Raw genomic sequence first — 15,770 nt, forward strand, 5'->3', positions numbered from 1 at the left:
TTCTCCTCAGAGCGCCAGCTATCTGTCCGTACCTTTCCCTTTTACGCAAGAGCCTAACTGGAATCACTTTAAGAATAATAATTGGTTTACCATCAATTGTTAATTTTTTATGATAGCTGGTTTTTAGTATTAAGTTCTTCATCTCAATTGAGTTTAGGATTACTAGACAGTCCTCAAGAGGTCTCTTTAACCTATTTTGTTGGGGTCTCAGTCTTATTCTAAAGACATTCTCCACCGTACAAGCCACCTCTTCCTCTTTCAGTTCCAACCACTTAGCCAACTCCTCAATCATTTTCTCTTTTATGTTCCCTTTATTTTCCTCTCCTAATCCTCTGAATTTTAGGTGGAGATGTTTCTGTCGCATTTCTGTCATCGCTAAATTATCCCATATCTGCTCCTGCATCCTATTCACTTCTCTCACTTCTTCCTTTATCTTTTCTGTCTCTTTTTTCTGCTCTCTCATCTCTTTTTGAATTTTTTTATTGGTTTCCTCATATATTTTTGACTTGGCAGACAGTTCTTGAATTTTGGTGGAGAGTTCTCCTACTGCTCCTTCTATCTTTCTATCTATCAGCTCTTGCATTTCTCCTAGTTTGCTTTCCATGTGGGTTTCATTTTGTTTAAACTCCTCCTTAATTTTTAACCAAAGGATATCTAGATCTTTAATTTCTTCCTGTCGGGATAGCTTTCTTTCATTTGGGGTTCCCCCCGCCTTTTTCCCATCTTATCCCCACATTATACCCCAATTTTCGCGTTCTATATTTTATACCAAATCTCTCCCTTAAAGGGCTCACAATCTTTCTTCCTTCTTTCCCTTCTTTCCCTTCTTTTCCCTCCTCTATAGAGGTTATCTTATACAGAAATTATCAGGTTCAATTGCCCCACCACCTCCAAAAATATCTAGGGTTTTGTAAGGTGTCTCACCCCAGTATCCTAGATTGGTCTGCGAATAGGTCAGGTCCCATGAATCTGCAAATGCAATTGCAAGTGCAATTTCCAAATATCAGAAGGCAAGTAGCCCTAACTCACCAAACCAGGGGTAGATGTAATATTTTCGGGCAAACGTAAAGAAAGAGAAAAGAGAGGAAAAAATAATAGTAAAAATGTAATAGTAAAAGAGTAGAATTGAGTAGAATTAGCCCAGAAATTAAACGCATCCTAATAATATGAGTACTAGGGGCTTCATCTCCATACAGGATATTTAACCAGAAGTGAGTTGTTGCTTAGGCTGTTTCACAAAAATTATTTAGTCAGTCCAACTTCACCCTATGGTTCTTCAGCCACTTGGCGGCCTAATCCAGCCTCGAAAGGCAAACACTGCAGTCTGTAGAGAGGGTTTTTTCAGAGTTCAAAAATCAGAGTTCAGAGTTCAAGATTCAAAATTCAGAGTTTCAGAGTTCAAAATTCGAAATTATTGTAGAGATGATCAACACAGTTATTAAGAGTGGATGGTAGGGGGGGAGAGAGGAGAAGAGGGTTTATTCTTAGTTGTTAGAAGCACATATCATGAAGAGAAGTCCGGCGTTCAAGTTTGCTTCAGACTCTTTCCCTCGTCAGAGAAGTTGCAGCATTCGTCAAGGGTCTCCAGTACCGTTATTAATGAGGGGGTTGAAATCATATAGCTTATTAGGATAATAGAGGGGAAGGGGGGGTAGAACCTACGAGGGAGGATAAGGACAAAGAAAAAAGAGGGATAAAGAGGCTTGCAATGTCTTGCAGCCTTCGCAGCTTTCTAGTCCCTTATATTTTAATTCTCAGGACGTCCGTAATTGAAAGTCTGCCTCCGTCTGCCCCTTCTCTTTATCTTTCACTCTATCTGCGCCGCTCTTCTCAAGCTTTTCTCAAGCCTTCCCCGTTTACCGCCACCTTCAATACACTCCCCAATTGCAAAGTTCTGATTAAAGTTTGTAGCTGTATCTCACCACCGAGGAAACAAAGTACGCAGCAAGGAGGTAGAGTAAAAGTTCAAACAGGCAACATCTACGTTACTTTGTATTTAGTGGTTAGTCGTTAGTTTGCTCAGGCAAAAAAGCCTTGGCGATCAGTACTCACTCAGTCAGGCAATGGCCGGGAGAACGGAAGCCGCTGCTTCCTTCTTTGTGCGCCTGAGATTCAGCGACCCGCGCCATTTTCTGCTCTCAGCCGGATGAATTCCTCACCGAAATCTTTAAACATCCACGGCTCTCCCCCCTTAAGTTCCATTTTTTTTAAACAATTTAGCGCTTAACACGTAGGAGAATCCGTTCTTGTCTTGTGGAGGTTCATTGCTCTTTCCTTGGCTGAAGCTAGAGGCATCTCAGCACGGAGTCGGTGTTTTCCCTTTCTTGCGCTCGCAGCCCCCGTCCCGAGTCTCTTCCCGTAGAAGGAACAGACCCGAAAGACTACAGACCGCTCCCACGCTGCCAGGAAACCTATCCCCCAGGGTCTCCCCCCTGGGATTTTTGGGGGGCGCAGTGCCCTTGCAGCTCCCCCAAGCCTCCGTGTTGATCAGAAAGTCCTTGCGGGGACTTTCTGCGCATCTTCACCGATCGCGACTTCAACATCCATGGACTTCAACATCCATGCTGATACCACTCCCTCCTCACAGGCTCTGGACCTGGTGTCTTCCATGGCGACACTAGGGCTCTCCCAGTTTGTTTCGGGACCCACACATCAAGCAGGCCACACGCTGGATTTGATCTTTGGCGTAGGTATAGATGTGACCATGTCTCCTTCGATGAAGGTGCCATGGTCTGATCACTACGCTCTGAAAGCCAGGACTGACTTTCCACCCCCACCCTGCTTAGGTGGCGAGCCAATTTGGGCTCGCCCGCAGAGGCTGATGGACCCTGATAGATTCTGCCAAGCCTTACGGGACCTTGCTCCCCCTGGCGACTCATTGACGGAGCTTGTTGAGGGCTGGAATATCCAGCTCCTGGCAGCCATCGATGAGATCGCACCGAAGCGCCCTCTGCGACCCCGCAGAAACCGGGCTCCCTGGTTTACCGAGGAGCTCCGGAAAATGAAGCGGGACCTCAGACGGCTAGAGCGAGTATGGTGGGGTGCCCGTGACAGAGCCTCAAGAACATCTTATAGGGTTTTTATGAAAACCTACGAGATGGCGGTGAAGGCTGCTAAGAAGTCCTACTTCTCGGCCTCCATTGCATCTGCTAGCTCTCGCCCGGCGCAATTATTTAGTATAATCAGGTCTTTAACGTCCCTTGAGGGACAGCCAAATTTAAATAACAATTTGACACACAGCTGTGAGGCATTTGCGAGCTTTTTTGCGGAGAAGGTCTTGTTGCTCCGCCATGACCTCCCTGCCAATTTGGATACAATAAAGGAACTGGAGGCCCCTCGACTGTCCTCGGGTCCAGTATTGGACCACTTCGACCGGATATCCCCAGCCGATATGGACAGACTCCTCCGAGCTGGAAAGCCCACCACCTGTCCTCTTAACCCGTGCCCGTCTTGGCTGATTAGAGCGTGTCCAGACGAGGTGCGGGCCCTCCTGGGGGATATCATCAATTTGTCACTTGGCACGGGGACATTCCCAGGGGAACTGAAGGAGGCAGTGGTGCGTCCGCTCTTAAAGAAAACATCATTAGATCCTTTAGATCTATCCAATTACCGCCCGGTTTCGAATCTTCCGTTCCTGGGTAAGGTGATTGACAGAGCGGTTGCTGAACAGCTTGGTGGGTTTCTGGATGAAACATTGGCTCTGGATCCATTCCAGTCCGGCTTCCGCGCTGGTCATGGGACCGAGACGGCTCTGGTTGCCCTAACAGATGATCTTCGTAGACAGCTGGATTGAGGCGGGTCGGGGCTGCTGATTCTTCTAGATCTGTCAGCAGCTTTCGACATGGTCGACCACGAACTTCTGGACCACCGCCATGCCGACGTGGGGATCCAGGGCACAGTCCTTCAATGGCTGCGCTCGTTTCTCTCTGGTCAGGGACAGAGGGTGGCGCTTGGGGGGGAATTGTCATTGCGCCACTCCTTGGTGTGTGGAGTACCTCAGGGTGCGATACTCTCCCCGATGCTTTTCAACATCTTTATGCGCCCCCTCGCCCAGCTTGTCCGGAGTTTTGGGCTGGGTTGCCATCAGTATGCCTATGACACCCAACTCTATCTGTTGATGGATGGCCATCCTGACTCGGCCCCAGACACACTGACCAGATGTTTGGAAGCTGTGGCTGGATGGTTACGTGGGAGCCGGTTGAAGCTAAATCCTTCAAAGACAGAGGTCCTGTGGCTGGGACGGGACGATATGGGATTGTGGGGCAACTCCCATCTCTTGCGGGGGTGCAATTAGTGCCAGCACCGTCCGTTAAGAGTTTGGGTGTAATCTTTGACACCTCCCTTTCCATGGAGGCGCAGATTGCAGCTATAACAAAGGCGGCATTTTTCCATCTCCGCCAAGCTAAGCAGTTGGCTCCTTACCTCTCTCGTCCTGACCTAGCTACTTTGATCCACGCGACGGTCACCTCCAGACTGGATTATTGTAACTCGCTCTACGTGGGGCTGCCCTTGAGACTGACCCAGAAACTCCAGCGGGTGCAGAATGCTGCAGCGAGACTCCTTACGGGGTCTTCTCTGCGAGATCACATTCACCCGGTGCTATACCAGCTGCACTGGCTCCTGGTGGAGTACAGGATCAGGTTTAAGGTGCTGGTTTTAACCTTTAAAGCCCTATACGGCCTAGGACCCTCATACCTACGGGACCGCCTCTCTTGGTATGCCACACAGAGAAACTTACGGTCTTCAAATAAAAACATCTTGAAGGTCCCAGGCCACAGAGAAGTTAGGCTGGCCTCAACTAGAGCCAGGGCTTTTTCGGCTGTGGCTCTGACCTGGTGGAACACTCTGTCACAAGAGACTAGGGCCCTGCGGGACTTGACATCTTTCCGCAGGGCCTGCAAGACAGAGCTGTTCCGCCAGGCCTTTGGCCAGGGCACAGCCTGACTCCCTCCTTCGGCAATCTTCGCGGAGCTCTGGCCCAATGGTGGCCAGTGGCTTGAATTTAATTAATTTTATAATGAATGATTTTAGAGTGTTGTTTGTGCTGTACTTTTGTACTGTTTTATTGTTGTTAGCCGTCCTGAGCCCGGCTTCGGCTGGGGAGGGCAGGATATAAATAAAATTTATTATTATTTATTATTATTATTTATATACTATACCCAATTGCTGACACAGCTTAATTAACACAACTTAGCAGCGCCTTCTATACTCTTTCACAAGTGTAAAACTAGGTCATGTTATTTGTTCTGGCCCTTAAAGACATACACATCTTGTGGAGCAATAATGAACCTTCAAATTTAAAGAGACCATTCAACAGGGAAGGTGGTATATGCAGTTGCTTGGTACCTCAGGGAACGGAGTGGTCATGGGGCCTCGACATGCAATTGTCTGTGTTAACAATGTAGGAGATAGAAACAAAATGGAATTATGCTAAACACTATCTTTTTGAATTTGCTAACCTGGGAAATGGTTAGCATATAAACTGTGGAAAGAGAAAGAAAAGAAAGCGATACTGAAGTTGCAAGAAGGAAATGCTGTAATAACAGATAATACAAAATATGAAAAAAGTATTTCACCAATATTCTAAGTTGTATAAATGTCAAGTAATATCTTTTTTTTTTTTTTTTAAAAAATGGCATTTACTAAACATTTCAGATCCTCAAAGACAAATAATGAATGGCCCCAAAACTACTTGAGAATTATGTGATGCAATTTTAAAAATGAAGAAAGGAAAGGTACCAGGCCGAGATGGACTATTGGCTTCTTACTATGCCTTTTGAAGATGAACATTTACAACCTTTGCAATGGACAAAAAACAGAAAACAATATTATACAGAGCGGTAAGACACCAGATAGCTGGAAGGAGGCCAACATTACACTTACACCTAAAGAAGCTCAAAACATGTCTTTAGCAAAATAAATAAATAAATAAATAAATAAATAATGACCATTTTCCTTACTGAACAATGATCATATGTTATTTACATTGATTTTGTCAGAAAGATTAAACAAGATTTTACAGGACTTCATTCACGACGATCAGTGTGGAGTCCTACCCAAAGGACAGTTAAAAGAAATGCATTAGACGTTTTTGAATGCTTGAATTACCACAATGAGAAGCAAGCTGCTTTTATTGTTTTTTTATTTTGATTTTTTTATGCAGAAAACCCTTTTGACAACATAAATTGGGTATTTTAGTTTAGAGTACTGCAGGAAATGAACTTTGGAGACAACTTTATTAAATGTGTAAACTTGATCTACACATCACAGACAGCACAGATAATTGTTAATGGATAATTGGCAAAACCCAGTGAGATGTACTCTGGGTGGCTTACAACATATATAAAAACATATTAAAACATTATACATTAAAATGCTTCGCTATGTAGGTAAACTGCATTATTGACCAAAACCCTTTCAACAAACTACAAATGCACACACATATGCCTGAAATCTATAAATTTCTTTTCCAGCAACTGGCTGTGTGTGAAAGATTACTATTCCATAAACAATACAACCATTATATCTCAAAAAAATGCTGCCCCTTCTAAGTATTTTTAACCTGCATAGAAAGAGGGGAAATGACACTTTTTAAAGCCATGAAAAGCAAGAGGACATGAACAGGAAAGAAGGAGCTATGAGGTATTGAGAGAACGGGGCAATCTGAAGAAGTTTGGGCAATGTGTGAAATGAGTTTTGAACTGCATGTTGCTCACCTGTGTTCACTTGGGATCAGATAACACACACATTCTTGATTATGGTCCAAAGACCTACAAAAACAGTTTTGAAAGCAAAATGCAGCAGAGATACAAGGAAAAGATTTCAAGGCAGTCACTATGTTTTATCCAGAGCATGCTGATTTCTATTTCTTATTACCTCTGATAAATTTTTTGCCATGGCCAGGGTAATATAATTTGACTTATCTTTGAGAAAAGGGGTTTAATTAATTGATCCCTGGCTTGTTTATATAGCCCACAGTGTAGTAAGATATGCTTCATACAATCAACAGCCTAAAAGCATAAATAGTCTATTCTGATAAGGTATATCAGTCAGTCTGCCGTTTAGAACTTCAGATGGAAATACATTTAATCTGGCTTTGGTAAACAGTTGACAATAATTGGATACTGACAGATTCGTAAGATACAAGGGTAATTGAAAATCATGCCCATATTGAATTCCGGATGCAAATGATCCACAGGTTTCATATGATAGAGAGTGGATGCAATATCCCATAACCTCTGCCTCAATGATTTAAGGGCAAGATCATAACCCAGATGATGTAAAAAGGATGGTAAAAGTCCAATTGAGGAGGCTTTTTGAGCCATAGTTTAACCATGAACTGACAGCTGGTTAAATGTACAAATACTGAAATCTTTAACCAGTATTTCAGGGCAGCCCACCACACTTTGGTGGAAAGCAGGCATTTACCTGTTTCCAGAAATAGAATTGAATTAGGAACACAGTTTAGAACCTGAAGTAGGAACCGAATGAATTTTGCCTGGAACCTGTCTAGCTTAGGACATAAACCATTGCACCAGACATTTGAAGCATTTAGGAGTTGGGGAACAGATTTTGCATTAAATATCCTTATGGCTGGTGGAACATAATGACCTCCCTTTGAGGAAAAAACAAGAAGAACGGAGTATAGCAAGCTTGCTCATCTTCGCCTTCTGACAGGCCAGTGGCAATTCTAGGACTTTGTGTGGTGAAACAACAGCCCTAAATACCAGAAGCATTTGGTCTGCTCTAGATTATGGCCACCCATACCCATTTACAAGGGGAATATCTTTTCTCAAAGACCGTGATTTTTGATTTCTCATAGTTGATGGGTAAACCATTTGCAGACAAGTAATCTGAAAACTTCCTCAGTTGGTATTTCAAACCAGGTCTGGACCAAGAGGGGATGGCCGCATTGTGTTCATACAGTAAGTGAGGGGTCTTTCTGGTTCCTGTTTTTGGGAGGTGACCATCTGGGTCAATTATACTTTCCTCTAAATCATTTAGAAAAAGGCTGAACAATGTAGGGGCCAAAATACTGCCCTTTCTCACTCCCCTATCCATCTCAATACAATCCGAAAGTTAGCCCTGCAACCCACATCTAACCTGCAATTTACTGTCGCTATACAGAGCTTTAATAAGGTCTTTTATCCTGCAGTACCAGATGTAATTTGGCTCACAATTTCAAGCTAGAAATAGAGTCAAATGTGGATTTCAAGTCCACAAAGACGACAAATAATTTTCCCTACAGAGGCCTGGTGTATTTCTCCGCTAAGTGGGACAGCACAAGGCAGTGGTCTGATGTTGAGAAATTCTAGTGAAAGGCAGCCTGGGCTTAAGGTATTATGTTATTATCATTGATTGATTGATATCTCGATACATATACGAAATATTCACATAGTATTACATATACATTATATTTGTAAATTCACATTTTTCCATTTCATTATGTACCAACATTTGGTCATTTCTTATTTGCTTCTTATTTCTTTCCCTATGTCTTCCCTCCACCCGTGCGTGACTTCCTTGTTTTTTGGTGTGTTTTTATATAACATTATTGTGATTGTATTTTGTATCTTTATAATTAAACATACATTCTTGTATATCTGTTTAAATTATGCATATCAATCAATTTTTGTTGGAGCATCTTTTGATCACGTATTCGTCTACACACTCCCATTCCTGTTTGAGATTTTGGTTAGATTGCATTCTAATTGTTGCTGTCATTTTTGCTAATTCAATCATTTCAAAAACAATATGTTGCCAATCTATCACTGATGGTACTCTTAGGATATTTCCGTTCCTCCTTAAAAAGGGAACAGGCTGTTGTGTGTCACTAGCCTGCGTACTTCCTGCTCACTGGGAATTTCCGTTTTGTATATAGCTTTTGTTTCTGGTTGTTTTTTTTCCTCGACATGGATGCAAACAGTCATGTTTTTCCTTTGTTCTGACCAATGTTGAATAAAGCTGTAAATATGCTCTTCTGGGTGAATCTTCCGTTGTGGAGACTGCTGAAAAGGGCGTGCATGAGTCTTGGAATATGTCTGAGGCTCGTGTCGCTAATTGACTGATGCTGTTTCCACGGGAGACCGGGAGATGGTCTGGAGACGATGACTGGGGCCTGCCTGATGCCTCTGTCTCCCTGGCAGTATCCCAACAATAGGTTTTGGGCCCAGATTCACGGCACTTACAGGAGAGTAAGACTGCTGAAGACTGTGTGAGGTATGTGGGGAAAAGCAAGACTTTTCTGATGCCGCCGCAGAGTCTTTGATGTCCGGCAGGCTAATTAGGCTGGTGAGAAGAGCCAGCAGGCCTCGTAATTTATGAGCTGCCAAAGATAAGGAGTCTTTGAAGGAAGTAAGACTCACGGCTGAAGTAAAGAGCTGAAATGGAGTTTTTACAAGCCTCAGGTGGTTTCCGTACCAAAGCTTAATGCCCACAATTATGAGACCTGGGCAAGGTACTGTGCCTATTGAGACAGTTTGGAGTGTGGCACACTGTGTGTGAAGCCCCTCCAGTTCCTCTGACAGATAGATGGAGGGCGGAGGATTCAAGGGACATAGACGTGATCGTCTTGTCCATCGTTCTGGAGGGAATTGTAACACTGGCTGGCAACACGACAGTAAGTCAGATGTGGAATGCTTTGAAAGTAGCCCATCTGGCAGCCTTCCCAGCACAGAGTTTGACTGCGTCGGAGGTCCTGACTGTTTCCCAAATTGAGAGTGATTGCAGGGATGCCGAGGGCACCGGTTGCAAGCTGCAGGGGGAGCTGACTGTGATGTCATCCCAGACAGCATTCCAGTGTCCAGGGGGAGCCAAGGAGTCGGCAGCTGAGAGCTCTGTTTCCTGTGAGAACCAAGGTTGTCTTCGCAGAGGCTGGAAGGCGAGATGTAAACAGAGACAAAAGCCTGCAGATGGCCAGGAGCAGGGGGGCAAGCAGCAGCCCAGGCCGGTGGAAAACAAGGTTTTGTTTGCTGGCACTGCTGCTCCAAAGGCCAAAGCCAGATTTGTTGTCGATTCTGGAGCCACACGGCATTTAACTAAGGATCGGCACCTGTTTATCTTCTTCACGCCTCAAGATGGAGAGATCCAACAGGCTGATGGAAAGACGTTGAGAATTGCAGAAGTCAGGACAGTTGAGACTGGCAAGTCTGCACACAACCATCAGGGAAGTACTTTTTGTTCCAGATTCTAACGACAATTTGCTCAGCGTCCCACAGCTGATTTCCTTCAAGAAGAGCATCTGTGTCATCAGGAAAGGCAAAGAGGACATTTTGCATGCAAAGTTTATAGATGGCTTGTTCTGTATAACTTATGATGACAATGCTGTTGATGTGTCTAATGTTAAATCTTGTTGTGTTGCACAAACTAACAAAGTTCTTCATGCAGGATGTATTCACAAGGCGCACCGAAAATTTGGTCACATGTCTTGGCAGGCACTGGCCAAGATGCCTGGGTTGGTTCAGGGTTTGAACATTAAGCCCTGTAGGTTTCACATGAAATGTGTGTCTTGTGCAGAGAACAAGGTGAAGGTTGCTCCAAAAGGCAAGGTGTCTAGCAGACAGGCTTCCAACCCTATCAGCTAGTCCACGCAGACCTAGTTGGTCCACTTGCGCCCTCTTTGGGTGGAGCAAGGTACTTCGTGGTTTTAATTGATTCTTTTTCCAGGTACATTCATGTGTTTATGCTCCAACAGAAGTCAGAAGCGTTTCCTAGGTTCAAGGCATTCTGTGCTTTGCTGGAGAATGCTCACAACAAACACATTGGCTGTTTGTTTACTGATCGAGGGGGTGAATTCACTTCTCAGCAGTTTGAAACTTTCCTGACTGAGAAGGGAATCCAGCACAGCCTCTCAACTCCTAGATCTCCATGGATGAATGGACATTGTGACCGAGCAAGCCAGACTTTGCTTCAAGGCCTAAAAACCTTGTTGCATGATGCCAATCTCTCTGAGAAGTTTTGGGGGGAGTCTTTGAACATGTTTGTTTATTCCTATAACAGGAGACTGTCATCACCTATTGGTTGTACTCCCTGTGAGAAGATGTTTGGTAATAAACCTTATGTCAAGCACATGAGAATCTTTGGTTCTGACATGTGGGTCCACACCCCACAGAGTAGCAAGCTTGGGAAGCGTGGGGCACATGGTTTGTTCATGGGGTACGAAAAAGGTGCATACAGGGTATTCATGACTGACTCTAAGTCCATTAGGTTCACAAAGAGTGTTGAGTACAATCCTAAGTGGGGGGGGGATGTGGGAATTTTCCAGAGTCACTCAGAGGAGGAGGATGAAGATGATGTGAAAGAAGCAGATGATGAAGAGGTAGAAGAGGAAGCTGAGGATGATGATCAGAGTTCGGATTCCAGCTCAGTGGGCAGCACTGCTGCTGGTGTCAATGACAGTGATGACACAGCAGACTACAAGAGCGCAAAGGCCTCAGTCAGACCATCTGATGCGTCTGACACTGAACTGGAAGAACCACTGTTCAGCATTGGTCACTTTTCTCCTAAGAAGAAGGAGATGAGTGCAGAAGACTTGCGTCTAGTACGCAGATCTGAAAGGGCCACAAAAGGCAAACCTCCAAAGAGATTTGCTGATGAGTTTGCTAAGTCAGCAACTGCTGTTCTTAGTAGCTCGGAGAAGGTGTGGGAACCTTCGAGCTTCAAACAGGTTCAGGAGTTAACCTCTAAAGATGCTGAGCCATGGCTTAATGCCATGAAGGCTGAAGTTGATTCCTTGGATAGGAACCAAACCTGGGAGCTAGTCCCAGTAGTCCCAGGAATGAGACTGGTTGGCAGCAAATGGGTCTTCAAGGCCAAGACAGACCAGACTGGCAAGGTTGTCAGGCACAAAGCCAGATTGGTTGACAGAGATTTTTCACAGGTACCAGGACAGGATTACCACGAGACCTACTCACCCACCATCAAGTATGAGACCATTCGGCTAATGGTCAAGATTGCTGCAGAGGAGAAACTGCACGTTTCTCATCACGACGTGAACACAGCTTTTTTGTGTGGGGTTTTGGGGGAGGAGCTGTATATGCTTCTACCTGATGGAATGCAGATACAGAAGGGAATGGTCTGTAAACTACGGAAGTCCTTATATGGTCTCAAGCAGAGTGCCAGGTGTTGGAACACAAAAGGCACTGAGACATTGCTTTCTCTAGGTTTTCACCAAGGCAAAGCTGATCCATGTGTGTTTGTCAAGGAGGAGGGGCAAAACAAACTGTATTGTTTATGTTTTGTTGATGATCTTCTGTTTTGGAAGAATCAGGCTTTGTACCAAAGCACCCTAGCTCAGCTGAAGGAGCACTTTGACATGAAGGATCTTGGTGAGGTATCCAAGTATCTTTCTCTGCAGATGGAGAGGGACCAAGCAGGTAATTTTCTGGTACACCAAACACAGAAAATTGCTGATGTATTAACCAGGCTGAATTTGGTTGATGCAACCCCAGCAGACACACCGATGGTGACAGGCTACCAGATAGATAGTACTGCTGAAGCATTTTCTGACACCACACTGTACAGATGCATTCTAGGCAAGTTGAATTTCGTTGCTAGATGTTCAAGACCTGACATAGCTGTAAGCACTAACCTGCTTAGCAGACATGCCAACAATCATACTGTTCAGGATTGGAAAGCTCTGAAGCGCATAGCCTGCTATTTGAAGGGGACTTTGCACTACAGGCTGAGGTTCACGTGTCAGAAGACTGGAGGTCTTGAAATCTTTGCAGATGCTAGTTTTGGAAGTGACACCATGGATGGTACAAGCACTTCTGGAGTATGCTACATGTACAACCACTGTCTGTTTGACTGGCTGTGCAAGAAGCAGACGACAGTAAGCCTAAGTTTCTGCAAAGCAGAACTCAATGCTCTGTCATTTTCACTCATGGATTGTGAATGGTTGATGCAACTGTTTCAGGACATCAGAGTTTCTGTGAAATGTCCTATACAAGTGTATCAAGACAATAGACCCTGTTTGGCTTTGCTGAACTTAGAGAGTTGCAAGCAAAGAACCAAGTACTTGCAGATTAAGCTACATTGTGCAAAAGAGTGTATTCAGAAAGTGTTAGGGGACATTCGGCACAGAAACATGTGTGTATACCTTTAAGAAGTTTCTGGGATTAATTGGCTGCAGCTGACCGTTGCTATAAAGGAAAAAAGCTGAGTTTTGTAGCTTGCCTGCAGGAATAACACCCACCCGAGTTTATTGTTTTGTAATAAAGTCTTCGTTTTAGTTTGGGTTTTTACACCTATGTCTCCTGGAGTCACTCTGTCCTCTGCCACCAGCTGGGAATCCCTCTCCAACAGAAAGGACTCATTCAGGTGTCCTACATGCCAAGAAATGAAATTCCTGCTGACCTGTTGTCTAAGGTTGTTGACAGAGAACAACTTAAGGTTTATGTACAGAGGTTGCAGTTGGGTTGAACCACAGGTACTACAGGTTACATGAAAAGGGGGAGGATGTTAGGATATTTCCGTTCCTCCTTAAAAAGGGAACAGGCTGTTGTGTGTCACTAGCCTGCGTACTTCTTGCTCACTGGGAGTTTCCGTTTTGTATATAGCTTTTGTTTCTGGTTTTTTTTTCCCTCGACATGGATGCAAGCAGTCATGTTTTTCCTTTGTTCTGACCTACGTTGAATAAAGCTGTAAATATGCTCTTCTGGGTGAATCTTCTGTTGTGGAGACTGCTGAAAAGGGTGTGCATGAGTCTTGGAATGTGTCTGAGGCTTGTGTCGCTAATTGACTGATGCTGTTTCCACGGGAGACCGGGAGATGGTCCAGAGACGATGATTGGGGCCTGCCTGATGCCTCTGTCTCCCTGGCAGTATCCCAACAGGTACTTCTTCTGATTTCCAATTTTTGGCAACCAATAACCTTGTGGCGGCTGTTGCATATAGAAAAATTCTCTTCATGTCTTTGGGGATGTCATTTGTTACAATTCCTAAAAGGAATGCTTCCGGCTTTTTACCAATTGTTATTCTAAATATTTTTTTCAATTCCTCATATATATTTTCCCCCAAAAAATTAATTTTATCACTTCCCCACCAGACATGATACCAAGATCCCTCTGATACCTTACATCTCCAACACAGATTAGATGTTATGTAGTAATCAGGTGGGATTGCTATGAGGAATTATAACAAATATAGAGTAAGCCATCTGTGTCAGCAATGAAAGCATTGCGTTGACTGGGTTTAAACTATTTTGATATGATTTTTGATGAATCCACACCTCTGCATCCCTGTTCCATTTCTCTTGCTTGACAAGTCACATACACAGCCCAGCTGCCAGTTGCTTCGCCAGGCATGCATCCTGGGCTATGAAAGATGGTGGGCAGTTTCTTTAATGTAGGTTTTCTGATATGTTAATCTTAGGATGTTAATCTTAGGGCCAGGAAACAGATCTCACCTGAAGGTGATAATGATCGCTGTCTTCCTGGCCATCCTTATCATGTATATTGCTTGTTCATGTATATTGCTTGTTATCACCTCCGGGGTTGCCAGACACACTCCTTTGTAGTTCTGTTTTGTTTACCCCCAAAGTATGCATGCTTAATTAGTGTTTGTAGTTTAACTTTGTCCCCACATGGGGTTTGTTGAAATGCTCAGAAGAAATCTGATTGGCTCTTACGAACACTCTGTAAAAAGTTCTTTTGTGAATAAAACGACCTGGTCCAGGGGGTGGAGGACAGATTATTATACGCACCCTTCCCAGAGTCTTGCTAGTTCAAGCCTCTGTGTGTGTTCTTATTAATCAGAGTTCAATCCTTCCTTTACTTTGGTAACGCCTCAATGTTAGTTTATAAATTTTAGCTAGTTTTACAGGGGTTAAATACCACCTGTAAAATGTCTCTTTTTTTGGATTATTCAGAAGTTCTAACTGGAATTTTGATTCTTCTTTTTGGAAACCAATTTTATTATCAGAGTTAAATTTATATAATTGATGATATTGTAGCCAGGTGGTACAAAACTGTTTAAGTTCTTCATATGGTTTCAGTTTCAATTGTCCTTGCTCGTCCTTTAAAAGTTGCTTATACATTACCCCTAATTTCTCCATATTTTTCTTTTTTATTGATATCATTTCAAGTGCTTCTAGTAACCTGTGATATTGTCAAGGATGATTGGTGGGTGCTAGAAAAGATCACAGCCCAGGCCTTCAGCCAGCTTTACAGGGTTTATTGAGTCCATTATCTTATTTACACTACGGAGCTCTCGAAAGCATGTCCGGCTTATTCGGTGTCAGTTGCCGAGACTGGCCCCTCCTTTCATTTTCTCCAGCATAACCATTTCCGGAGCCCTCCCCTCTTCCTTCCTCTTTTACATGAAGAGCTAAACCCCGGAAGTTGCTCCCCCCTCCCTGATTCATTGCTTCCTGTCAACCCTTCGTCATCCTCCCCCTCTGAAGATGTGCAGCTGCCTACGATCGGAGGCTTCTCTCTGTGTTTCCCCTTCTCAGCCCCCAGTTCCCTGACAGATATTTCCTCCATACTTTGATAAGAGAGTTTTTTATTATATGGTTCATAAATCCTTGATGGACCTTTGTCTTATTATCTATTTTTTAAAAAATAAAATTTTTATTAAGGTTTTTACATTACAAAAAATGAAGAAAAAGAAAAAATACAAAATACAATTTTTTTTTTTTAAAAAAAAACAATCTTTCCATCACATTATTTTTCATTTACTTGTTTCTCGGACCTCCTCATACCTCCCTTTTTTGTATTCCAAATCAAATTATTAGTTCAACAATTTCTTTCTCTCTTTACGCTACCCAAA

Source organism: Podarcis erhardii (assembly GCF_964252035.2).
Source record: "Podarcis erhardii genome assembly, chromosome: W".
In the NCBI taxonomy this organism is placed as follows: domain Eukaryota; kingdom Metazoa; phylum Chordata; class Lepidosauria; order Squamata; family Lacertidae; genus Podarcis; species Podarcis erhardii.